Source organism: Cupressus sempervirens, chromosome 1 (assembly GCF_028749045.1).
Source record: "Cupressus sempervirens isolate cs-2001-9-10 chromosome 1, ASM2874904v1, whole genome shotgun sequence".
Classification (NCBI taxonomy): Eukaryota; Viridiplantae; Streptophyta; class Pinopsida; order Cupressales; family Cupressaceae; genus Cupressus; species Cupressus sempervirens.
The window spans coordinates 845,908,765-845,936,283 of NC_143118.1; the positions used below are offsets into that span (position 1 = coordinate 845,908,765).

The window sequence follows — 27,519 nt, forward strand, 5'->3', positions numbered from 1 at the left end:
CCACTATCTTTGTCTTGGGTGCATTCAAGCCGTTTGACATTTATGACTCTGTCCATGCCATGATGTTATTTTTTGTCAGCTTGTCCCTATCCTACTTCATTAATGTCGATAGGCATTCTACAATGGCAAAACGGGTGGAATGTCATGGTGTGAGCGTGTTAATGTTAACTCTCATCTTTCTAGATTAAATTTGACAACCATCTACACATCAAGTTTTTAAATTTTATTATAAATAGATTATACTATTACAAATAATTTAATATACACTAAATAAAATATTTGTTAAAATTATAATTCTTGGAGAATCAATTTTTTTAGAAATTAATACAAAATGATTAAGTTAGTGAAAAAATAAAATAAACAGAAAAAAGAAAATATAATTAGTTTTGGGTGTAGTAAATTAAATTTTAAACATTTTGTAGTGGATATCTATTGACATTTTTTAGATAGATTTATTTAAGATATTATACTAGTTGATAATAGTTCTCACATAGCATTGGGGGAAATAAAATGTATTTACTCAAAATTTTTTGTTAAATAGAAAAAATAAATGAAAATTTGATTTAATTCCAAATCCGATTCTAATACCACCTCTTCAAATAAAATTAACAAATCCTCACATCAAACCAAAATAGAAATTAGAATCTCATATTCCAATTCCCATTTCATCCAATCTGAAGGTTAAATTTTTTTACAATTTGCTCTTACCGCTTCGGTTCAAATCCAAAAAACAAACGGGCCCTAGTCTAACCCCCAATTTTATTCCCCTCTTCATTTACGCTCATCACAACCAGTCGAAGAATTGCGGGAGGGAAATTTTCAATTTCAGACAATTTTACGTCTCTGCCTTGTTCGTTTTTTCTACTGACGCCGTCGCAGCCAATATAAGCCAGTCCAAGAGCTTTTTCCCTTTGAAAATCGTCATTGTTTGGGGAGGTTTTGGCCATGTCAATGTCTGGTGTGGATAATGGCAGAACTCCGGGTACCGTCAACCAGGAGGAAGAGAAAAAATTCATGGATCAGGGCGGTGCTCACTTTAATCTCATTGTCAAGGGACAGGTATGCTTTTTCTGGTGTGAATAACTATCCAAAAAAGCCATAGAAATCATGATTGTTAATGTGGATAATTATAGTGATTTCGTTTGTTTCAAGTTCTTTGAGGGGATCAGTTGCGTGTTTATCTTTAACGAGTTTCCTTTCTTCCCGGAATGGGCTGATTTTTTTTTTAGTTTCGATAAATCCTCGGGTAGGTTGTACCAACTTCAGTACCAGGATCTTAATTCTAGTCGCTTGTCGATTCAGGTGCATAATGTACCGTTATTTTTAAGAAGGCAAATAATTAAAAAGTTTCTTTTTGGTTCTCGCATTCCCTCAAGAAACAATAGTTGAAGCCTTAGGGTTCTGCCTACTTGTGCGCCCTTCATCAAATCGCAAGATTTACTGTTACCCGATATCGTTCTCCGTCTAAAGCCGATCTCCAGCAAATTGGAGAGGTCAGTCATGGCTGTAGTCTGATTAAATATGCAAATGCTACTACTTTCAACGAAAATCTCAACATCATTTTCCCGTTGCTCGCCAAAAATGTTTCTTCAATAGGCTTCGCTTAGCTTGACCAGGTAGACGCATAGATGGTGTCTATGGATTGTCTTAATGTAGAAAAGAATTGTGCAGAATTTGTTAGCGTACATCCAGTCAAACACTCTAAAAATGGGGTTTTCCCTACTGATGAAATAGGTTGCCATGGTTTTACCGATGATCATTTATAGTTTGGCAATGTGCAGGCTGTCACCCAAAGCTGGCCCTACGAATTTGTTCTGGGATCTGCATATTTTTGCACGGGCTTGAAATTAAAGCATAAAATCTGCCATAGATCGATGTGCGTTTGCTTCTGTTGGTATTTTGTGGCGCTCGAAACAGCTTCGATTGTTTGAGTTCCAGTTAAGTAAAAAATGAGAGTTTTACCCCTAGTTTTTAAATCAGTGTTGGAAAATTTGCCTAATAATGTTTATCCACAGTATTAGAAACTTCAAATTACATTTCTTAGGAAGAAGTGCTGAGTTAGACAACCATCTCCCTGCAATAATTTAGTTAGATGATTAACTACAATGTGCTTTTGTTTTGATATGCCAATGTTCTTGTGTGAGAAAACCTCAACTGAAATAACTATACCCTTTTTTCCATTAACTCTGTTTAAAGCTATCCAATCAATACTTAAATGGTTAAAATTTCAGTGTAACACGGGACTCACACCCTCCCCCCAAACTTCAAAGTACCGGTCCCCGCACCGGGTACTTGCATACTCAAGTACCCCACTTCGACCATTCCGCAACCATGCTGCTGCCGGGATGGACAATTGAATTTCTATTTGGATATTACTATTGGGTATGTAATATGTGTAGACACCTAAAAACCTTTAAAAAATAAAGTATTTTTATTTTCTGAAAATTTTTTGATGACATTATCATTTATTAATTAATTAATTTATTTTTATGCCATTAAATCTTTTTATTTTAATTAAAAATATTTAATCAAGGAATCCCTCCCAAAAATATTTAAATCTTATTTAAACATTATTTCTTTATTTATTAATTATTTAATTAATAAATTGATCAAAAAATTCAAAATAAATAAAAAATTTATTTTTTGCCCAAAACTTGGCCAATTTCTTTAAGACCACTAACCTCTTCCAAAATCTTCTAATCCTTTTTTAATTTTGATTAAAGGCTAATCCCATCATTTCCTACCTCTAATCCCAACTCAAAATATTTAATTAAGATTAAATATTAATCCTCATGTTTATTAAAAAAGTTTTAATAAATATCTCCTCAACCCAAACCCTTGAAATAAATAAAATTTTATTTATTTTCTAAAAATCTAATTTATCCTCATCCTAAGAAGTTTTAGACTCTTCTAGAAAGTCTTCATCCTCATCCTAGGAAATTCTAGACTATTCTAGAAAGTCTTTATCCTCATCCAAAGTCTAGACTCTTCTAGAAGATGTCTTTAAACCTAATCCTAATCCCCTCCTAACCTTGTCACATTCCCTAAACATGGGTTAAGACTTACTAACCCAAGCCAAAGTTAACAAATATCTCCTCCTTCACCCACCCTCATTAAATGCCATCCATTTGCCTATCCCTAAGCTAATTCTAAACCATCCTAATCCATCCTCTAATCATATGCACAATCCTAAGCAAGCTTAAAACCTTCCTAAGCAAGCCCAAGTCGAAATTCCTCTCATCTCCTTCAAAATATTTCAATCATAAAACTTTATGAAGCCCACTAGGCCATAAATGACTCTTCCAAGCCCTTTTATTGCTCTTACAAGCCATTATGAGGGTCTTTATGAAGATTTTATCCCTTGAGCCTCTTTTGTTTACTCATCCTTTCCCTTTCCTCCATCCTCTCACCCTGTGACATGTGTCACTCCTTGATTAGCTGTAATGAAGCACAATCCATGTGCTCTCCTCTCATGCAATCTGAGCCCTCCATGAGCTTTTTCTCATCTTTGCATCTTAGCCCTCAATCCCTCAAGCCTTTTGCCTATAAATTGGATCCTTCCCTTTTGCAAAATAACACAATCCATGAAGTAAAGTCATAATGTCATTTTAAGAAGCCATTTTACATCAAAATCATACACTCACACCCAAATTCCAACTCCATTTGAAGCCCTTTTTGAAGCATAACCTTGAGCATACATCCTATCTATTTAGACAAAGCCACTCAACAAGAGAGCTTCTTATTGAGAGAGTCCATTATGGCTCATATTCTCAATTGAGAGCTCATATTAGTCTATCTTGAAGTTTATGAATTTTGTTTAGTTTGTAGAAGCTTTATTTAAATTTGGTTTCTATTAGCATACTAACATTGCTCATATACATTTTGGCACGCCCGGTGGGACCCCGCATGGGTCATCTTCATTAGCTTTTTTAGTCAAGTTTTGTATGTCATTTGCTAATTTTGGCTAATTTTGTTTGTTTTTGTGATTGGTAGGATTGTATAAATTGGTTTTGTAGGTCCACATGAGCATGAAAAAGACAAAGGAACTCATAATCTATCTCATAGTGTTTGCAGATTTTTCAAGCTTAGAGGTGGACAAAGCACTTGAAATTCTTCTTCCTCTTCTTGTCTATATTCTTTTTATTCCATCTACTTTTTCTTCTTCTTCTTGTGGGAGATCTTGGCCTTTTTTTTTTGAAGGAAGCAAAATCATACACATTTTTTTTTAGTGCTTAAAATGAACCCCTAAATCATACTTAAATCCATTAAAAACTAAAAATTTGCAAAAAAAAAAAGCCTTTTAACAAGTGAAACTAAACCAATTCAGTCATTTGCATCCTTGCAACATCAAGGTTTTAGATGCATTCATGCAAAGTTAGGAACACTTCATTTTTGAAAATTTAAAAAGAACTTCAAGTTTCCATTTCAAAAGGTTCAAAATCAACACTAAGTGCACACTAAAATTTAAATCAAACTCAAAGCATCAATCAAGGATAAAATGAACTTCATTTGCAAATATTTTAAAATTCTTTTAAAAACTCGTGAAAACTAAGAGTCCTAAATGGTTGCCAAAAATTGTCCTAAAAGCTTTGTTATTTGTTCCAAACAAATGTCTTGTTGCAAAATCTTGAATGTTTTTTAGGTTTTTCATGCATCAAAACAATTTAGGAATATCATTTTTGGGCTTAAAATATGCAAATTAGAACATAAAATCTTGAATGAAAACCAAAGTCCAAAGAGTCATTTTCACTTTTGAGTCCAAAACAATCTTGAATGATCTAAAGTTAAAACAAAGCACTTTAAAGTTCTTAAAACAACACACAAAATCTCAATCTTGAATGCTCAAAGGAAAAAACTTGAATGTTTAATCACTTGTCTTTTAATGCATGTTGCTAAACACACTCTTGAATGCCATGGATTAAAATCAAATTTTCCTTGAGTGCATGATTAAAACAAGAAATCCAATCTTGAATGCCAAGGATCAATTAACCATTGCAATATCAAACACTTCATTTGGAGCTTCTAAAATTGAACAAAACAAATCTCTTTTCCACATGCAATTTAGGTAAAGTTTGATTTTTGAACATTTAAGAAACTTTGTTAAGTTAAATACAAATTTGCAAAAATCAATTTGAGTAGTTCCTTGGACTCACCTTTTTTCTAATCACCCATCAATTCAACCATTGGTTGCAATCTCAGCGCCATTTATGGGGATGGGTTTACTTGAAAAAGGTGTTAAATGTTCCACAATCTAACTCACTCACTTGGTCTTTGAACGTTTGCTTTAACTTTATCAAAAAATTTAAATGACCAAAACTCTAGATTAAATCGATCACACTTCAAGTTTGAGCACTAAAATTGAACAACTATTGACCTAGAGGGCCTCCAGGCGCGCGCTTGACAAATCGAGTCTCACACATCTTTGCTTTGGGCTTAAAACAAAATCATACCAACTCTTGAATGCTTTAAAGGAAATTAATCAATACTTGACGTGGAGGGCTTCCGGGTGCGCGAGTTTGCTTTTGTTGAACCTAACTCTTCTTCTTGTTTGCATTCTTCGATCGATTTACTTTTGTTGGCGCTTCAAGTTGGAATTGAACATTGTCTCTTAAACATGAGTGCTTGCAAAGTCTAGATTAGCACACATAAGAGTCAGTCGGTAAAAGAACAAGCGTATTTTTTTTTAGCCCAAGGTCATCCAAGTCTTCTCTCCCCTTGTCGTTTTTCGAGGCCATCTTGGGTGCATAAGATTAGGATCTAAAACCTTGTTTCTTTTTAGGCGGCCTGCTTGGGGATTTCATCACCCCTTGGACGACCTCAACTCCAGCGTTCTGGCGGAGTATAAAAATCGGGAGGTGAATCGAAAGACACCTCTCTTAGAATCAAGATTTTTGTCACTCGGGCTAAGCCTCAAGGAACTTTATACCCTTGAGAAGTGAAAGAGGAGAAGTGGGTTACCGCTCCTCTCGGCTGTGTGACATCTTGTTGGTTTCATCTATGGATTTGGGCCTCACCTACCTTTGGGTATATCGATGACTCCCTAGCTAAACCAACTGTCAGCCTTGTAGACAACCATCTAGAGTGTTAATGTGTTTGAAGTGACTGATCGAAACATTTGTAAAACATACACACTCCTCAGCGCAAGTATCACATTCTGAGAATCAAAAACTTCTATCTAGTTGTTCCTATCTATTGCTTGTTTTTTTATTTGTTGAATGAATGTTTGCCAAACTTGGTCAATCCTAGCTTAGGGTACACTTAGCGTAGTCACTGCCTATTCCAGAAGTTGAATAAGTTGAAGCAAAATAACCGAGGTCTCTCAAAGCCAAGCAGATTCAAGAATTGATGTCACAGCAACCCAAACCCAAATAGAAGTTCCACAAAGTTAAACTCAAACCATCTCAGGCATACCAAGAACTTTCAGCCAAGAGAAAGGAACTAACACCAAGTTCTCGAATTGCCAAACTCCACAAAGCAGAGGATAAAACTGCCAACGAAGCACTTCAAGAGGCCTGGTTAGAGCGCACCATCAAATTTAGCCAACATCTAGGAGTTAATCCTGCTTATGCCTTACCAACTAAGCATGATTTCTATGATTAGACACCCTTGTTTCTCCACACCTTCTTGGATAAGCTTCACCTTAGAGTCATCTTTGTAGAAAAGTCAGCCATCTTAAGTTATCCCCTTAAGCATTATTAACTCATCCATCTCATTTAGGACCAAACCATCTAGCCAGCAATCCAAAATCTTCACATCCAAGCCTTCAAAAATTGTTGTCACCTTGCTAAAAGTTTGCCATTCCTAAAATCTTTCAAAACCACCAATCTCACCAAGGTTATCCCTTTGACAAAGCTTTGTCTAGGGTAATCTAGCTTTGCCACTTGTTATCCCTCATCACCTTGAGCTAAAGGTTGGGATCCACAAGTGGTCAATCTCCTGTTCTTCCTAAAGGATCATCAGTCTATCCTTAAGTTGACACAATCACCACCAAACTTGCACATAGGAAAGCAGACCTTTTGTGCTTTGGCAACATATCTTTGAAGTTAGAATCCCCAACCCAATTCTCCTTAGGTTTTGTCATATAGCTTTGCCTCAACCTAGGAAATCATTTGCATAGAAAAGCCTTCCTTCCTTTTGCATCCACCAACATTTGTTGCATCTCATCCCTAGGAGCATTTTTCATGCCACCCGTCACTCGCTTAGCCAAGAAGAAAGAAACAATGGAGCCCTATCATTTGGATTGAACAACCTCACCCCCCTTGAGCACTCAGCCATCCTTCAGCCCAGAGAAAGCTATGCCATCATCTACTGATATTGAAGCTTTCATGAACCAACCAAGAAATGTAGTATTGGTAAACGCCATTATAGACAAGAACAAAGAGACAATCATGGCTAATTTTCGAATGGACAATGTAGGAACCTTTGACTTTGGAAGACCCCCTCCATTATCAGATCCATCTCACCCATTGTTTGGGCAGCTGCCACCACCCATAGGCTCTTATGATCCAAATTATCCTCAATATATGCCAAAAGAAGAGCCTCCAGCCAATCCATATGATCCAACAGACCCAAACATACCATCATCCACCCAAGTTGAAATCTCCATACCGCAAGCCAACCCAACCACCACCACTCCATCCTTGGTTCATACCTCTCCGCTCCAAACCCCCTTTACCCAAAACACCTCACCGTTCACGCCCTTCACTATTGCTGCTGCTGCTCCCCAACCCAGCCTTCCAAATCCACCCATCTCCCAAATCAGCGCTAGCATCTTTGGCCAACCTCAGCAATATACAACAGGGATGCCGCCCATGGGGCCAAGTAATTAACCTTTCATCACCCCCAGCTTGTTCACCACAGCCCAAAGCACAATTCCATCATTTCCACTCAGTCCTTGGAGCTCAATGTCATCAGCCACAAATCCACAAGCTACTACCCTCACTCGACAAAGCTATCAAACTCCACAAGCTACTACCAATGTTCTGCCCAGCTCTCAAGTGACCCAAGCTCCCGCCACCACTCTACCAAGCTTCAAAATCCAGCCACCAAGCTATCAAACCCCATCAATTCCATTTCCTAGCTTTCAATTCCCACCACCTCCACCACCAACTAATCTATTACCTCCTATTACCAACTACTTCTCAATGCCACTTCTAGGAGGTAACCCACCAATTCAGCCAACCACCAATTATTTGCAGGTACCATCCCAAATGGGGGCGTAGCCCACATACCTTGGTCAAACCTCACAAGCCCCCCGATCCTTTCCCCAAGCTTCACTACCATCTTATACCTTACCTCCACAAAGCAATTCATTTATCCCACAGCCAGCTTATGTTCTTCAATCCCAACCTCAAATCCCATATCAACAGCAAGCCTCGCAGCACATGCAGCACTATGCGCCACCTCCCCCTTAACAAACCGTTATCCACCATGCAGCTACCCAAACAATGTACAATCCCTACCAGCCCATACCTCAAAGCCATCCATATTCCATTGCCCCATCTAGCACATACCTAGCTCAGGGCACTCCTACATTGGGGGCACCCCAGCCATCACCCATTAATTCAGAATGGGAAGCCATGAAGACAACTTTGAAGAACATCTAGGAGGGAAATAATCCAAAAACTTTCAAGTTTGAAAATGTGTGCCCTTACCCATTTGATAGAGCCATTACCATGACACCATTCCCCAAGCATTTTGAGACACCCAAATTTGACAAATTTAGAGGAAAAGGAGACCCTGTCACACATATCAAAGAATTTTACATGCACTGCCAAGAAGTCGCATACGATGACATCTTCCTCTTGCGTCTCTTTCCCAAAAGCTTGGCCGGACTAGCTCTTGAATGGTTTTATAGAATCTCCTATGGCACAATTAAAAATTTTGCTGAATTGTCTGAGGCATTTGTAGCCCAATATGCCCATCTTGTTGAAACAGAGCTATCAGTAGTTGATCTTGTCCACACCAAGCAAAAAGGTGGAGGAAGCCTTCCCGAATATCTGCAAAGATGGCAAACCCTTACCACCCGCATATCTTGCACCTTGCCAGAGCGCCATTTGGTGAAAATGTTTATTGATAATGCCCATCCTAGCTTGGCTCACCACATGACCATGAACTGTTTGCAGACCTACAAAGATATCAAAGAGAAAGGAATGATCCTTGAGCAAGGACTCATTAAAGATGGTGTGGTCAAGATTTACAAGGAAGCCAACCAAAATTAATCACATTCCAATGACAAGTCTAGGTATTGGAACAAAAACAAGCATGTTGCAACAGATGGCGTCACTGACACCAGACATGTGAATATTGTTGGTCCTTCTCACAACCAGTCCAACCCACCCTATCAACCAAACAATCAGCAAGCTATCAACTACCAACAGTAGAATAACCAAAGCTATCAAAACCACAATCCAAGACCCAACTTTCAAGGGTCTAGCAATCAAGCTAATGCCATCAATGTAGTTGCAGGACAAAAGCCTAGATTCCAACCTGCTCCTAGAAACTATACACCCCTTGGTGAACCTTTGGATGTGATTTTTGAGAAATTAGTCAAGGAAAACCTCATCAAATTTTCTTCTACCCAGCAAATCAACCCAAGCCAATCCAAAGCTGCATGGTACAAAGACAATGAGTACTGCAAATTTCATAGGGTAAAAGGTCACACTACCCTCAGATGCATGAAACTGAAAGATTATGTGCAGGACCTCATTGATCGGAAAGAAATCACCGTTGGTGCCCAAACCTCTCCCAATGCAGGCTTACAAATCTATCAAAATGCTTTTCCTCCTCACAACAATCAAAATCCTGTAAAAGCACCTATCCAAACTAACAACAACACCAACAACCGTCAGCCAAACCAACAGCATGGGAAGAACAATGGCCACACTTCATCCTATATAGACTATGGTAGCCTTATAGGTTGTATATCCGAGAAAGAGCCTTCTGTCAATGTTATCAATATCCAAGGACCAAACAATGAGTGTGCAGTCACCACTCGAAGAGCCCGATTTAACATCGCAGGCCCACCTGTTTCACCAGCACCATTAGCTCCATCAAAAAGCCAGTACAATATCTTGGAACACCTTGGGAACATGCCAGCCCAAATCTCCATTTTAGACCTTCTTCGCACTAGTCCTGTGTACAAGAACATCCTTGAGAGTGCTCTCATAGAATCCCGTGTCCCTTCTGATATCAATGCTATTGATTTTCGTAATTTTGTTGGACACCTTTCATCCTCATGTGCCCTATCTTTCAAACCCACTGACATACCCATGGTCGAGCCAAATCAAACCCTTCCGCTTCGCATAGCCATCATGGTATCCAATTTTGCCGTGAAAAGAGTAATGATAGATAATGGATCAGCCTTGAATATTTGCACCCTAAAATTTATAAAACAAGCTGGGTATACTGAGGCAAATATCATCAGTGAGGTTATCACCATCAAAGCTTACGACAACTTGGAAAGAACCACATAAAGAACTATTTTGCTGCTAATCAAGGTTGGGCCAGTCATCCAAGAAACACTCTGCCATGTTATTGATCTAAACCTACCATTCAACATCCTCCTCGGTCGCCCATGGATTCATGCCATGAAAGCCGTTCCATCCACTTACCATCAGTGCGTCAAATTTCTGCATCAAGGCACTGAGGTAACCATCCATGCCGATCTAGAACCCTTTGCTTACTGCAATGCGGTTGAAGCTTCATATACAAACCATTGCCCTAGAATTGATATTGGCACAGCCATCGCTAGTTCATCCCACACTTGTAATGACCCAGAAACCATCCTCGCCTCCACCCTATCGACCGTAAAGATCAATAAAAAAGGCTGCGGAGAGTATAGTTTGTCAGATGCATTTGTTGTCGGGGCACTCCCACTTGATCCACATGCCCATGGACGACCGACATATCACAAAGCTAAGGAGATTCCACCTCCTCGATATAAACAGTTTGGCCCAATAACCTTTGTATCCTCGAAAATCCCTCTTCATGAGGAGCTCACTCCAGATATCAACAATTGGTTACATAAGGATGCACCTCAAAGAAATCAAGCACGCCTTGATCACTTCAGCTAGAAGTATCCCCAAGAACATAAGCTCATCACTGACAAATGGAACTATCAAGGTGGTGGTCTAAGACCAAAAGAAAGAGGCATGCAGTGCCCCATCGATGCACACAAGTGGGAATCGAAGTCAGGTCTTGGCTTTGGCATACCCACAACTGGGGGCACCAATACGGATGGTCATGCTTTTTCGAACATTCACCGTGACCTTGTCGAAATCAAAAACATTCCTGAGGAAGTTGAAAAGAGAGCCTACGATGATATCCTAGACCAAATCTCCCTCGGAGGCTCTGTTCTCTAAGAACTATCCATCCACCTCATTGACCTACCACTCGCCCATCCACAACTCATAGATTGGGACCAACCAAGCGTCATACACATTGATGAGTTCACATTAGAGGAAGTGCTTCTGAGATTCATGGGAGCCGAAACTCCTCATAAGCAAACAAAGCCAAATTCTGCCTATATCTACAAGCTAGATCCCAAGGGGTATTTTGGAGAAAATCCCCAACCTAGTTCCGATACACCCAAAACTGGAACTAAGGTGAATTCGAGACTAGCTATGGCAGTGAAGAGAACCCCTTAGCAAGAAAATCCAGAGCCACAAGCAGAACATGAAGATTTAGCATTGCCTCCTCAAGATAATCGACCATAGGTGTCTTCTATTCTAATTGAGGATACTCGAGAAGTCAACATTGGTCCTTCAGATATCCCCAGACTTGTTCACATTGTTGCATCCCTATCACAAGACCAAGCTGATCTCCTCTTTGAGGTCTTAAGAGAGAACATTGACCGATTTGCATAGTCATATCAAAACATGCCAGGGCTTGATCCAAAGCTTGTAGTTCATCATCTTGCAGTCAATCCACAAATCAAGCCCTTCAGACAAAAGCTTAGAAAAATGCACCCCAAGGTGGCATTATTGGTCAACGCTGAGTTAGAAAGAATGTTAGCAGCTAAGGTTATCAGACCTATCGACTATTCAGCGTGGATCTCCAACATGGTCCCCGTCACTAAGCCTTCTGGTGACATCAGAATCTGCACTGATTTCAGAGATCTTAACAAGGCTTGTCCAAAAGATGATTTTCCCTTGCCCAACATAGATATGATTGTAGATCTTACAGCTGGACATGAAATTTTGTCCCTCATGGATGGATTTTCTGGGTATAATCAAATTAAGATTGCACAAGAGGATCAGCATAAGACAACATTCACTAACCCTTGGGGAACCTTTTGCTAAAACATGATGCCTTTTGGCCTAAAGAATGCTGGGGCTACTTATCAAAGAGCTATGACAACCATTTTTCATGATCTCATCCATAGCATTTTGGAGAATTATGTGGATGATATCTTGGTCAAGTCTCATACCTTCATGGATCATCTTGCTGACCTGGAGAAAGTCTTTGATAGGTTAGCCAAATATCATCTCATGCTGAATCCCAAGAAATGTGTCTTTGGGATCACATCTGGCAAGCTTCTAGGCTTAATAGTTTCTAAACGAAGTATAGAGATCGACCCCAAGAAGGTCAAGGCTATCTTAGACATGCCTCCTCCCTAGACACTGCGACAGCTTCGTTCTCTTCAGGGAAAGCTTCAATCTGTTCGACGCTTCATCTCCCAGCTTGCAGATAAGTGTACACCATTTTCACATTTATTGAAGAAGGATGAGAACTTCAAGTGGGATCCTTTATGTCAGCGCAACTTCGACCATATCAAGCAGTATCTCATCAATCCCCCTATCTTGGTTCCACCAGTTCCTGGTCGTCCCCTGATTTTGTACATATCAGCAACACCTACTGCTCTAGGGGCACTTCTAGCACAACTCGATGACTACAGCAGAGAAAGAGCCATCTACTACATCAGTAGAACCCTAGTTGGTTATGAACTCAATTACACTCCTATGGAAAAAGCTTTGTTTGACAGTTTTTTTTTCAACTCAAAAGCTTCGCCATTACATGCTAAGTCATACCATCCAACTAGTCTCCAAGATTGACCCTCTCAAGTATATGCTCTCTAGAACAACACTTACAGGTTGTTTGGCCAAATGGGTTATGCTCCTTAGCGAATTTGACATCCAGTATGTGGATAGAAAGGCAATCAAAGGACAAGCTAGAGCAGATCACCTAGCTAATGCACCTCTAATAGATGCTTATCCGTGGATCACAGAATATGCAGATGAGCATATCTGTCTAATCGAAGAACCCCCATGCAAATTTTATTTTGATGGCTCATACACATCTCATGGATCAGGGGCAGGAATATTGTTGGTCACACCTCAAGGAGATTACATTCCAGAAGCCTTCAAGCTACAATTCCCTAGCACCAACAATATAGCTGAATATGAGGCCCTCATAGCAGGATTAAAGATAGCTGCAGAATGGAACATTGCTGAGCTACAAATCTTTGGCGATTCTTAGCTCATCATCAAGCAAGCCCTAAATGAATATCAAACCAAAGATGCAAAGCTATTACCCTACAAAGAGCTAGTTGATCAGCTAACCTAGCATTTTACAAGGCTTCAGTTTACACAAGTGCCTCGAATACAGAACAAAGCAGCAGATGCTATGGCTACTATAGGCTCGCTCTTGGAAATTCCCCAAGCAGCTACACAGTATGAGTTTTTAGTGGAGCAGCTCCTCACACTCGCCTATGCGAATGAGGATTCAAATCGTGTTTGTATCTTGGTTGGTCCCCAATCCCCTTGGTACCATGAGATTCACGCTTACCTTAACGATGGTATCATATCCCCTCACCTCACATGTACCCAACGCCAGAACCTCATCCGAAAATCATCCTGCTATGTTATCATAGCCAATACCCTATATCGTCGGGGTTATCACGATACTCTCTCTCGATGTTTAGATCAAAACGAGGCCGTGATGGTGTTAAAGGAAGTACACTCTGGACTTTGCGGTGCCCACACGAGTGGTATTGTCCTAGCGCGACAAATCCTTAGAGCAGGCTACTATTGGCCTACCATTGAAGAAGACTCTTGTGACTTTGTCAGAAAGTGTCTCCCATGTCAGCAGCATGCAAATCTTGTGCACGCTCCAGCACAGGATCTATAGCCTATTGCACCACCTTGGCCTTTCGCTTGTTGGGGCCTTGATCTAGTTGGAACTATCACACCCCTCTCATCTGATGGACATAAATGGATAATAACAACTACAGACTATTTCACTAAATGGGTGGAAGCAGTCCCCCTAGTCTCAGCTACAGGAGTTCAGGTCTCCAAGTTCATCTTGTACCACATTGTTTGCCGCTTCGACATCCCATCCACCATCTTCACCAACCACGGAGGTAACTTTGAAAATCTCAACATGGAAGAATTATGCACTTCCCTCCGCATCCATCACCGCTTTTCTAGCCCATATTTCCCACAAGGTAACGGCCAGGCAGAGGCAACTAACAAAACCCTCCTCAAAATCCTAAAGAAAGTTGTCAATGATTCCGGCCGTGATTGGCACCTACAAATAAATCCAGCCCTATGGGCTTATCGAACTTCCTTCCGTACATCCACAGGCACAACTCCATACTCCCTAGTCTATGGTGCCGAAGCGGTACTACCTATAGAGGTTGAACTTCCCTCCTTGCGCATATCTTTGCAAGGGCAAATATCAGATGAAGAATACAGAGTAGCTCGGCTCACCCAGCTAGATCTCTTAGACGAGAAGCGACAACAAGCCTATGATCATCTCACAGTCTATCAAACTCGTCTCAAAAGGAATTTCAACAAGAAGGTGCTTCCATGACACTTTCAGCCAGGTGACATGGTTCTCAAAGAAAACATGAAAGTCCAAGCAGATCGAGAAAAGAAAGGCAAGTTTGAACCTACATGGCTTGGTCCTTATATTGTCATTGCTTCCTTTGGCTCTGGAGCCTATCAGCTATCTACATCGGAAGGAGAACTCTTGAATGATCTTACTAACATCATTCATCTCAAGAAGTTCTATGCTTGAAGATTCTTGGTATACCCAGCTTTTGAAAAATACAAAAAAAAAAAATAGTAAAGAGAAATAAGCGTCCAATGGTAAAAATTTGGCAATTAAAGCGCCTTGGATAGGTACCTTGGTGAAAACTTGGTAATTTAGGCGCCTTGTGTACTAAGACTAATCCATTATCTATCACTATCCTATCCCTCATCCATTCACCCACCATCCCATAAAACACCTGCTTGTTCCTTGGTGTTCCAACCAAATATCCAAAATCTAATGGAGCTTGTAAATACCTCCTGTACAGCTTGTAAAATCTTGTACCTCAGCTTGTAAAATCTTGTACCAAAGCTTGTATTATACCTTGTAAATCTTGTACCATACCTTGTATATCCGAATCTTGTCCAAAGTTTGTACCATATTCCAGCCTGTAAATAATCTTGTATCCTAGCTTGTATACTATCACGTGCACACACAAAACCCCATTTTCACTTAAGCTTTTCGCAAACCATCTACCTATCACCTATTATAGACATCCCATCCTTCACAAACATTTCCATCTCACAAAAACCAAAACATGAACAAACTTGTACATTTGTAACATATCTTGGTCCATCAGCTTGTACATTCTCTTTAGCTTAGTACCATTGTATCTATCTAGCGTTCGTGTCAGTTCGTCCTTGATCAGCATCTTGCACCCATCGCACATCTTGGTTAGCTATTCCAATGCATCCTTTAGTTAGATTTCCTGTCACTAAAGTGTTATCTTTCTTAGTTCATCTTGCCAGATGCATCACTCATCCAAATCCACCAGCTTAGGTGCTCTCCGATAGGTCCTTGCAGGATATAGCTTTCCTCATGTCTAATCTTGGTCCATTAGTACCTCGTCCTACCCATCTCGTTGGCAAACGGTTCTCTTTTGGATTTTCGCTTTCTTTTGATTTGGACTCTTCCCTATTGGGTCTTGAAATATCTTTTTCAAGCAATCTCCTTGTTCCCTCCTCAAGGTTGCCACGATCTTCCATATCATGGTATACTGTGAATGGGGCAATCAGAGCGTAAGGTCTTGATCATGTCTTTTGCTTGTTTTTTTTTCTGGTTGTGGGTTACCCAGTGTCGTTTCCACACTGCTTCCTTTGGGATTCATGTGTGATACTGGGGCAATCCTTGCGTGTTTGTTTTGCGCCAGTTCGTCAGTCCTTTGGACAGTTGGTGATGTTCTTGGTAACCTTGGCAATTAACCAACAGTCCTATAGCAAATCTAGTGCTCAACTACATGGTGGTACTTTCTTTGAAGTATCCCCCCCGCTCAAAAAGCTTCAATGGTTTTCCTTCATTTCCATTATCCCCCATCCATATCCAGCATCCATCTCTCCTACCCCAGCTTATGCATCAGTATCTCTTTGAATCACTCCTCACCTTTAGCTTTAGGGATCCACAATCCTAGTCTTAGGGATCCACCACAATCCTAGTCCTAGGGATCTCCAAAACCTATCTTCCGCCAATCTGACTCTTTGAAATCCTGTTGCATCAGCTTTTTAGTCCCCTCATTCATCTCCCCATCCTGGATTCCTTTTATAGCGCTCCGCTCCTTCATCCTCTGCAATCCCTGAGATCTTAAGCTTGCTTCCTCTTGTGCCTTTGATTCTCCCTTTATCATTCTCCCGTAGTGAGAGTTTGAGCTAACTAAACCTCTTCTCTTAAGCCAATCTGAGTCTTCTTGCTCATCTCGGATTCTTGTACTTTTCAAGAAGTTATTGAGCCTTGCTTTCTCTCTCCGCCGCCTTCTTGAGGGGGCATCTTGCAGTCCATTCTCTCCTCTTCTGCTCTAGCTTTGGGCATCTTATTTTCTTATCTTTGATGCCATGCCACTTGCGGCATCACATCAAAGAGGGGCAAAATGTAGACACCTAAAAATCTTTAGAAAATAAAATATTTTTATTTTCTGAAAAATTTCTGATGACATCATCATTTATTAATTAATTATTTATTTAATTAATTAATTTATTTTTATGCCATTAAATCCCTTTATCTTAATTAAAAATATTTAATTAAGGAATCCCTCCCAAAAATGTTTAAATCTTATTTAAACATTATTTCTTTATTTATTAATTATTTAATTAATAAATTGACCAAAAAACCCAAAATAAATAAAAAAATTATTTTTTGCCCAAAACTTGGTCAATTTCCTTAAGACCACTAACCTCTTCCAAAATCTTTTAATCCTTCTTTAATTTTGATTAAAGGCTAATCCCATCATTTCCTACCTCTAATCCCAACTCAAAATATTTAATTAAGATTAAATATTAATCCTCATGTTTATTAAAAAAGTTTTAATAAATATCTCTTCAACCCAAACCCTTGAAATAAATAAAATTTTATTTATTTCCTGAAAATCTAATTTATCCTCATCCTAAGAAGTTCTAGACTCTTCTAGAAAGTCTTCATCCTCATCCTAGGAAATTCTAGACTATTCTAAAAAGTCTTTATCCTCATCCAAAGTCTAGACTCTTCTAGAAGATGTCTTTAAACCTAATTTTAATCCCCTCCTAACTTTGTCACATTCCCTAAACATGGGTTAAGACTTACTAACCCAAGCCAAAGTTAACAAATATCTCCTCCTTCACCCACCCTCATTAAATGCCATCCACTTGCCTATCCTTAAGCTAATCTTAAACCATCCTAATCCATCCTCTAATCATTTGCACAATCCTAAGCAAGCTTAAAACTTTCCTAATCAAGCCCAAGTCGAAATTCCTTTCATCTCTTTCAAAATATCCCAACCATAAAACTTTATGAAGCCCACTAGGCCATAAATGACTCTTCCAAGCCCTTTTATTGCTCTTACAAGCCATTATGAGGGTTTTTATGAAGATTTTATCCCTTACGCCTCTTTTGTTGACTCATTCTTCCCTTTTCTTCATCCTCTCACCTTGTGACATGTGTCACTCCCTGATTGGCTGTAAGGAAGCACAATCCATGTGCTCTCCTCTCATGCAATCTGAGCCCTCCATGAGCTTTTTTCATCCTTGCATCTTAGCCCTCAATCCCTCAAGCCTCTTGCCTATAAATTGGATCCTTCCCTTTTGCAAAACAACACAATCCATGAAGTAAAGTCATAATGCCATTTTAAGAAGCCATTTTACATCAAAACCATACACTCACACTCAAATTCCAACTCCATTTGAAGCTCTTTTTGAAGCATAAGCTTGAGCATACATCCTATCTATTTAGACAAAGCCACTCAACAAGAGAGTTTCTTATTGAGAGAGTCCATTAATGGCTCATATTCTCAATTGAGAGCTCATCTTAGTCTATCTTGAAGTTTATGAATTTTGTTTAGTTTGTAGAAGCTTTATTTAAATTTGGTTTCTATTAGCATACTAACATTGCTCATATACAATATGTTCCTATGTTGAATGTTCAATGGTTCTAGTTCATGTTGCAAATTTTCTATGTTTAAGTATTTTAATTTTGTATGTTCTACTAAAACATCATTTCATAACAAGCATTTCAAGTTCTATATGTATACTATACAACACCCCTCCTTGCCCCCTCCTCCCCTTGCCGTCATCACTTGGCTGTCTCCCCGCCGTCTTAGAAATGAGGCCCATTTTCCCCCTGTCCTAGAAACTTGTCCCGGCATCTCGCTGTCCTGACGTACCCCAGTACTGGGGTTACATTGGGTTAAATAGTTCATGCATGTGCATCTGCCCAACTAAATCCATATAATAGTATCTGCCTACAATCTCTTCATGCTTTCAAAATCCTCGGTGAAACAAGGCAGATTTTTTTGTAAAAATGTCAAAAATCACTAAAAATTTACATTAGCTATAATGTCCCCACTTTTAGACACTGCTGCTCGTATTAGTATCCCATACACTGTGATAAGTTGGAAGAATATAGGTGCTGGCAGGGATTCTCTAGCTTAAATATGATTTCTGAATCAAAGGGAGATGAAACACAATGTGGGGTAGAGATGATCCATTTGTCTCAGTCCAAAAAACCAAGTAAGCAAGCTCTGTTTAGAGATTATCTTTTCAAAAATTTCTCATTGTTTGAACCATTCTCATTCTTATCCAATCATCTCAGTCTAATAATCCCAGTAAACAAGTTGAGTTGTATCTTATAAAAAACTTCACTATTTGCAAATTTCTCACATAACGAAATGTCAAACATCACAGCATAGAGGAAATAAGACAGTGGAAAAGCATGACAGTGATGCGAGGAAAAGGAAACAAAAACTCAGCAACTTACGTTTGTATTCTATACCAGCAGAAATGGTTACACAAAACAGGAACAGGAATTAGAGGTCGGCCCATAGAGGACAACACATACAAAGTCAATGCTTAGTGTGCTGTTTAAGCTCGGCTGTCTTGGAGGGCTTGTTTACAACTGATTGGGTGAGGTTCTAGGTTCGGTTAGTTTAATGGTTTCAGTAGTGGACACTTTGGTAGGCCCAAAATATACCTTGGAATTTCTTTTGGACAAATAATAGAGGGTAATACCACGAGGCTTTTATATGTTATGGGCAAACACCACTTCGTTGATAACGGCACTAGGATGAATTTTTGAATGTCAAGTGTGTTAACTGTCACAATTTGCCGAATTTGCTGCTCATATTAGTATCCCATACACTGTGATAAGTTGGAAGAATATAGGTGCTGGCAAGGATTCTCTAGCTTAGATATGATTTCTGAACCAAAGGGAGATGAAACACAATGTGGGGTAGAGATGATCCATTCATCTCAGTCTAACAAACCAAGCAAGCTAAGTTTAGAGATTATCTTTTCAAAAACTTCTCACTGTTTGAACCGTTCTCATTCTTATCCAATCATCTCAGTCTAATAATCCCAGTAAACAAATTGAGTTCTATCTTATAAAAACTTCTCACTGCTTGCAAATTCCTCACATAACTAAATCTCAGACATCACAGCGTAGAGGAATCATTTGCAGTCCATTCGGATCTGATTATCTTTTAGATGCTTTAAGTGGATTTTGAACAATTATTTCTCTGGTAGGATGTTTTATGGGCTTTTCACATTCTTTACTAGGGAGGACATTTTCTATGTTTAAAAGTACCTGTTTGTCTTTGTTGTCAAGGGACACCCTTTCCATGTGTGATATGGCTATTGAATACACATACAAGCAGAGATTACGGTAGTTTTTTCCCATTAATTACTGGCAAGGGTGCTGTATACTGTACCGAATTGAAGTGATCTTTCAGTATAACTGTAACATACCAAATTGAAATACTTGCACATAGAAAAATTGCAGCACGAACCAGATTCATTGAATTTTCAACATAGTAAAATAGTACATACCCTATAGTAACTTTCAAAAGCCAAAATTCAAATAGAAGTCCAAATTATCATCAAATAGGATTTATATTATTTCTGTCACTTCTATCAAATGTCAATTATATCATAAAGATAATTACAATGAGTAGCATCATGCATGATATGAATCATGATCAGTATCAAAATGAGGAGAAAACCATGTCAAAATGGCAAAATGTAGTGATGGGCCTTTAATCATTCCCCAATCCAAAGTCCTAATCACTGGAATTACTGGACTCTTGATGCTCAACTTCTGCCAGGGAACACCAATTAAGCCTACATCTGTTTCCACAGCAATCTCATCCTCGCCAATCTGAGGTGGATCCTTTGGCTCTACTTCCCATCATGTTGCTGGGCTCTCTTTGTACATGTGTGTCTTGCGATCTACGATATGCAAGACATTGTGTACAACAACCAACTTCTCCGTTCTCTTAGAGATAAGTTTGTTTCTCTTAACAGAGTGGATGAAGCACACAAGAACACAAGCACCCACGTACCCCTGACGTCCCCAAGCATGCAAGCGGTGCGGCTACGGTATGGCGATGCTTGGGGTGGCGACGGGGGTATTTGGGTATTCTGAGTACCTGTCTTGGGGATGCCCCCACACCCGATACTCATGGGCTTTGGGTCAGGGTCATGTTTCTGGGTCGCACTGCTTTAAACCCAATGCTTTAGTCTTCACATCTATTTGCCTTCAATTATTGATGCACACACATTCCATAGATGCCATAAATTTCACCAATTTGGACCCCACTTCACTCAATTCCATATCTAAATGTTGTGGATGCAAAAGCAGAGATTTCACAACTGTGGGAAAACACTGTGTATTTATGGTTGCTAGGGATGAGAGTTCCTTGAACTCAAACAAGCTTTTAAAAATCAAGAAACTAAAAAATCTTGACATCAATTTCAGATGAAAAAATTACATATTGAAAGCCTGAACATTATCACATCCCAAAGAAGCATGAGCAATGTGAACTTCAGAAATTTATGAAATTGAAGCCAACACTCCTGCAATTAAATGACAGTGTGTAAAGAGAACAAAAACCTGGTGCCTGAGGTTTGCCTCTTTGAGCTTGGATAGTTGAGGGTTTATTTTCCACCGCCTTCATCGGCCCTCGCCACAGTCTCTTCAGCACACTTTGTGGCAGCTATTACTATCATAATCAACAAACAAGTAAATCAGATCTAGTGAACAAATTTATCATTGTATATAGAATACAGAGCATATCAACGAGCTTGCAGAATGGTAGCATAGAGAATTTCAGAAAGCTGCGTGTTTGCTTTAACCTGCGGTAGAATGTGAAGAAAAAGGGGACCAAAATTGGTGCCATTTACACTCCTTTAGGGCAGGGGATGCCAATTCCCTAGTGGATTTTGTGAATTTGAGCTGAATGCAATGGCAGTGCTACTGCACAGTCCTTTCCAGCCATGTCATGGCACAAAAGTAAGAGATGGAGAAACCAATAGGAGAAGCCCTGGTTCTGGTCAGCGGCAACACAAATCATCCGGAATGACAGTAAGAAGAAACCACCCACACCCTGACAATAATGGCATGTCAGTAAAACTTCAGCGACAAGCAATGATGGGTTCCGATGACAGAATAATTTCTTGACATCCAATAATGACGAATTCTGACGATTTTCAATCTATAACAACCCATCTGCTTAATCATTGTAACTATAAATTTAAGGTGACAATTTATTCAACTGTCTTGCAAGTCTTTTGGTCATTTTAGATTGTCGATTATAAAGTGAGCCAAGTTCTTCCAGAAAAGGGTATGCCTTCAACATAAAAGTAAGGCTATGTGGGTGTTAGAAACTAAGAATTTTACACAATTTAAATGGGAGTAATGGGTTTCCTGCTTTAAAATACTTTTGATAGCATTTTGAGATCTGACACATAAGAATAAGGTTCAGAGCCCTAACACAATTAATTGTTCATCTTGTACTTAAAAAATTATGGAACCCTCTTTCTCCAGTTAAGGTTTAGAAATTAGAACTGAAAGTTGTTACTGTAGATATCTTTCATTCCTGGTATGTCACTTTTTTGTTGCCATCTTTGCTATTTCTGGATTTTTTTGCCTGTGTAAATAGATTGAGTGTTTTGCTTTGTATTCTGGGCTGCGGAATTTATTTACATTTCCACTCACTGCTGGCCACAGGCTTCTGATTTCTGTCATTGTCAAACTTTCTACTCCCTTTATTCCTGTGGTGTTAGATTTCTGTGGCTAATATATGTTCATTGCTGTTATGCTATGCTGAGGGGTTTCCAAGTCCTTTAAAATCAACAGCTAGCTCTGAGCATGGATTTATTTAAAACTGCCTCTATATTTCCGTTCTGAATTTGAATTTCTGTGAGGATTCCATTTTGAACATTGACTCATCATTTACATTTGTGCTTATAATTCACTAGTATGGGTGTTTCCCTTTAAGTTATATTTATATCTGTTATTGCTTTGACAAGCTTCTACACATACTGCCATGAGGGTTTCCGCCATTTTTTGGTAAGATTCTTTCTACATTGGGCCTTTCTTGATAGAAAGACGTGGGTTTCCATTTGTGTTGAACAAAAACTTTGGCTTCATCTCTCTGCTATCTTTATGTATTACTCTGTTCTCTAAACAGCTGCTGGCTAAGTCATAGGATTTGTTGGATTTCATCGATGAAGTTCAAATATCAGTGAATTTTCACCCTTGCTGAATTTCATCCAAATGTTATGATATTTAATATAATATTTTGTTTTAAAATATTATTGAGTTATTTAGTTTATTTATTTAGCAATGTCAAACTATTTTGACATTTGTGTGGATATATTACTTATATTTAAAAATAAATATATTGATATAAGGTGAATTTAATGTTGATTTTTTTTTTTGAATTTTTACCCTTGACGGATTTCATCTGAATTTTATGATAGATGAATTAGAATTAGAATTTCAACCTTGTGACTTAGGCTGCAGGTATCCTCTGTATCTTCTTCCTTCTGGATATATACTTCTTCCATACACAAATCCAGGTGCCTTTGATAATATATTAAAATCCATAAAATATGACAGAAGATCAAGAGGGTTTCTCTGGTCTTGCATAATTGATGAGCCACTATGTACTGCTAGATTTAAAGCCTTGTTTGCTCACTATTTTTAAACTACCCTCTGTAACTCTAGGCTCTGTAGTTCTTTATCTCCACCACTGGGTTTTGCATTGCTCAAGCATTGAAGGTTGTATATCACTTTCAATATATTTGTGCATTCCTTGGAGATTCAAGGCAGTTGTTCCACCATTTACTTATTGGTTATTGCGGTGCCATATTGTTTAGTGATGTCCATTGCTTAGGGTTTAATGCATATTTGGGTTCATGACATTTTACTCTGCACACATTCTTATCTGTCTCTTCTTAACTTATTCAACGTGCTTGTCATTAAAAACTATGGTCACACATCTGTTAAGAGCAGAAAAACTGAGTTGAAGAAACCCTGACAGAAGGAACAGAAAGGAAAATGAACTTTTTATTTTTCAGATTGGCATGGAAATAATCTGAAATTCGCATCAGAATCAGAGTCTAAAGGCTTTGTTTCAAAGATATTAGCAGAGAAATTTGCAAGCAAACCAAAGTGATTAAAAATATTTACCTGTCAGACCACACAAAACTGTCCCGCCTTGAGAGATGGATCACCAAAATATGTCTATTATTAACGTGTCGAATGATGGGGTTTCACTTCCAAACTAAAAATGGGCTAAATGATGTGCAATCTTGTGTTTTTAAAAGAGGGAAAGTTGACAATTTGAAATTCTCTTTTTCTCTTTTATCTTTTTAAGTTATCTTCTCGGGCAGTATTCCAAAATGTAAACATAATTCTCTTTCAATTTCAAAAGAAATACTGAACGCATGTATTAAATTAAAACATAATTATATTGTTTATATGGTTCCAAAAATAGGAAATAAAGTGATAGAATTAAGAATAGTCAAATTATTAGTTCAAAGTTATAAAAAATAGGAAAAAACAGTAATTAAGTAACAAGGGCAATGCCAAATTTTGGGGAGGGTGTTTTTAATATATTACCTTTAGGATTGTCTCACCAGCAATAATATATTCAAATTGATGATTTAATAATTGTTTAGCCTTTTTTGGTTTGGAAGTGAAATCCCATTGCATCCGATCTGAATCTGAAAGTTTGACACAACAATAGATATATTTTGGTGATCCATCTCTCAAGGTGGGAGTGATTTTGTGCGGTTTGACAGTTAAATATTTATAATTACTTTGGTTTTGATTGCAAGTTTCTCTGTTAATATCTTTGAAACAAAGCCTTTAGACTCTGATTCTGATGCAAATTCAGATTATTTTTATGCCAATCTGAAAAGTAAAAAGTTCCTTTTCCTTTCTGTCCCTTCTGTTAGGGTTTCTTTGACTCAGGTTTGCTGCACGAGCTGTATTTAGGGTTTCTCTCTGGCTTCTTCCAAAATTTAAAAACTCTTCACACATTTCTTTCTTTGTGCTGCATTTTCCTTAGCTTTTGTAACTATTCCTACTGAATATCGATGAGTATTTGACAAAGGATTTTATGTGTTAAACACTCTTTAGTGTTTGTCTGCCACCACCAAATTTTCATAAACAACTTTCTTTCTTCTGCATTTACCTTGATCTTAAATTGCGCTTCCTAAAGTTTGTATGTGGTTAGCTCTGTTTTTGGGTTTACATCTGCCCCTGCACTGGCATTTAAAAAAATTCCTTAATGGCTTTCATTCTCCTTCATTTCCCTGTGTTCTGGACTTTTTCTTCGAATGGATATCATATAGGATTTAAATTTGTTATCCATCTTTTAGGGTTTGTGTCTGCTAGTCCTCGTTAAGTTTTCTATTAATATCACCCTCTTAATCCATCTCCAGCAAAAAGTTATCGACTTGGGGTTCTTTGGTAATTAGTCATTCTTGTAAATGCTAGTTCTTCAATGAGTTAAATTTCTGCACCTGTGAAGTCCTGATCAGTTTGATATGATGTGAACTGTTTACAGGGTTTATAAATTTCTTCCTACCTTACACCATAAATCTTAATGTTTCAGAGACATTTCCACAGTGTCTTTCTATTTTGCGATGCCTAGGGCATTTCACATCCATGCATTTGTCCTTGCAATGCTCCCATACCAGGGATGTCTGGAGTTTCCCAGAGGATGCATTCCCGTGGAACAAATCGTTTTTGTCCTTAATATACCCTACTGCTTGATTAGCATGTAATTAGTTACAAAAAGAATGCATTCCCGTGGAACAAATCGTTTTTGTCCTTCATATACCCTACTGCTTGATTAGCATGTAATTAGTTACAAAAAGATGGCACTGTTACAGTCTATTATGTTGAAAGTTCTTTTCGGGGTTTATTTCTGTTTGCACCTTTAAATTATATTATAATAAATTCCTTTCTTATTGTTGCATTTTACCTTGTTTACTTCAACATATCATAATATTAGAAAAAATGACGTGTGTGGTACAGGATTTTATTTTTTATCCAAATTTATCCATGGCTTACATTGATGCAAACACGGAGACCTTATCTCATGCCTTAGAGGTCAAGGACACTGAGCCTGCACGGGCAATTTCTCTTCTACATCAGATAATCGGTAATCCCTCATCTACATCGGAGGCTCTTCGAATCAAAGAACAGGCGATTTCCAACCTTTCTGATATTCTCGCCCAGGAGAAGAGGGGTGAAGAACTTAAGAGCCTCCTCACAGTTCTACGACCTTTCTTTTCACAGATTCCAAAGGCCAAAACTGCAAAGATTGTTAGAGGAATACTTGATGCTATTGCAAAAATCCCGGGGACTTCACAACTTCAGATTTCCCTTTGCAGGGAAATGGTTGAATGGACCCGTGCAGAAAAGCGTACATTCTTGAGGCAGAGGGTTGAAGCAAGGCTAGCTGCTTTGTTAATGGAAAATAAAGAGTACCAGGATGCTTTGACCCTCCTTTCTGGTCTTGTAAAGGAGGTCAGGAGGCTGGATGACAAGCTGCTGCTTGTGGATATTGATTTATTGGAAAGCAAGCTTCATTTCTCTTTGAGAAATCTTCCAAAGGCTAAGGCTGCCCTAACGGCAGCACGAACAGCTGCCAATGCTATTTACGTTCCTCCAGCACAACAAGGGACTATTGATCTCCAAAGTGGAATTCTTCATGCTGAAGAGAAGGATTATAAGACGGCTTCTAGTTACTTTTTGAGGCATTTGAGGCATTTAACGTGCTAGAGGATCCTCGTGCGGTGTTCAGTTTGAAGTATATGCTTCTGTCTAAGATCATGGTTAGCCAGGCAGATGATGTTGCAGGTAGAGGAACTATTTTTCAATTTTCTTAAGACCATATTTATGTCTAAAAGATATTGACGAAGTCATTCTTAAGACCATATTTATATGCATAGATTGAGCTGGTATACAAAACATTGGTGAATGCCCTGCCCACCTTATAGATTGAGGCAACCCCTCATTTACTTTTAAAAAATGCTCTTGGATTCTTGTTGAAATATTTTTACATACTATTAATACATTGCCATTGAAATTCCCTCTGGTTGCAGGCCTCATTTCTTCAAAAGCAGGGCTGAACTACATGGGAGTGGAATTGGATGCCATGAAGGCTGTTGCAGACGCACATTCAAAGCGATCCTTGAAGGACTTTGAAGTGGCACTTAGGTCTTATCAAGCACAACTGGAAGAAGACCCCATTATTCATAGGCACCTATCATCTTTATATGACACTCTTCTGGAACAGAACCTCTGTCGCTTAATTGAACCGTACTCTAGGGTTGAAATATCACATGTAACAGAGCTTATTGGATTGCCAATGGATATTGTTGAGTAGAAACTGTCAAAAATGATTTTGGAGAAGAAATTTGCTGGCACTCTTGATCAAGGTGCAGGTTGCTTGATTATCTTCGATGATCCAAAGCCGGATGGCATTTTCTCTGCCACGTTAGAAACAGTTTCAAATGTTAGTAAAGTTGTAGACAATCTCTTTCAAAGGTCAGCAAAAGTTATGGGTTAAGCTAATCAAGTTGTAGTGTAAGTCAAATCTTTGTGACCTATACAATTTTTTGAAAGCGGAGATTATTAGGTGCTACGAGCGGCGGGATAACAATTGCATTCATTAGATGCAAAGTATCATTTATTTGCACCAATTATATTTCAGAATTTTTAGTACTA

General features: G+C 38.7%; 1 pseudogene across 1 annotated transcript; it reads left to right on the forward strand.

Annotated features, from left to right (window-relative positions):
* The first annotated feature begins 708 nt into the window (after window positions 1-708).
* On the forward strand, window positions 709-27,519 carry LOC149580487 (26S proteasome non-ATPase regulatory subunit 11 homolog; annotated as a pseudogene). Its single transcript, XR_016353780.1, has 3 exons — window positions 709-1,059; window positions 25,822-26,649; window positions 26,895-27,519. The product of XR_016353780.1 is annotated as a 26S proteasome non-ATPase regulatory subunit 11 homolog (transcript).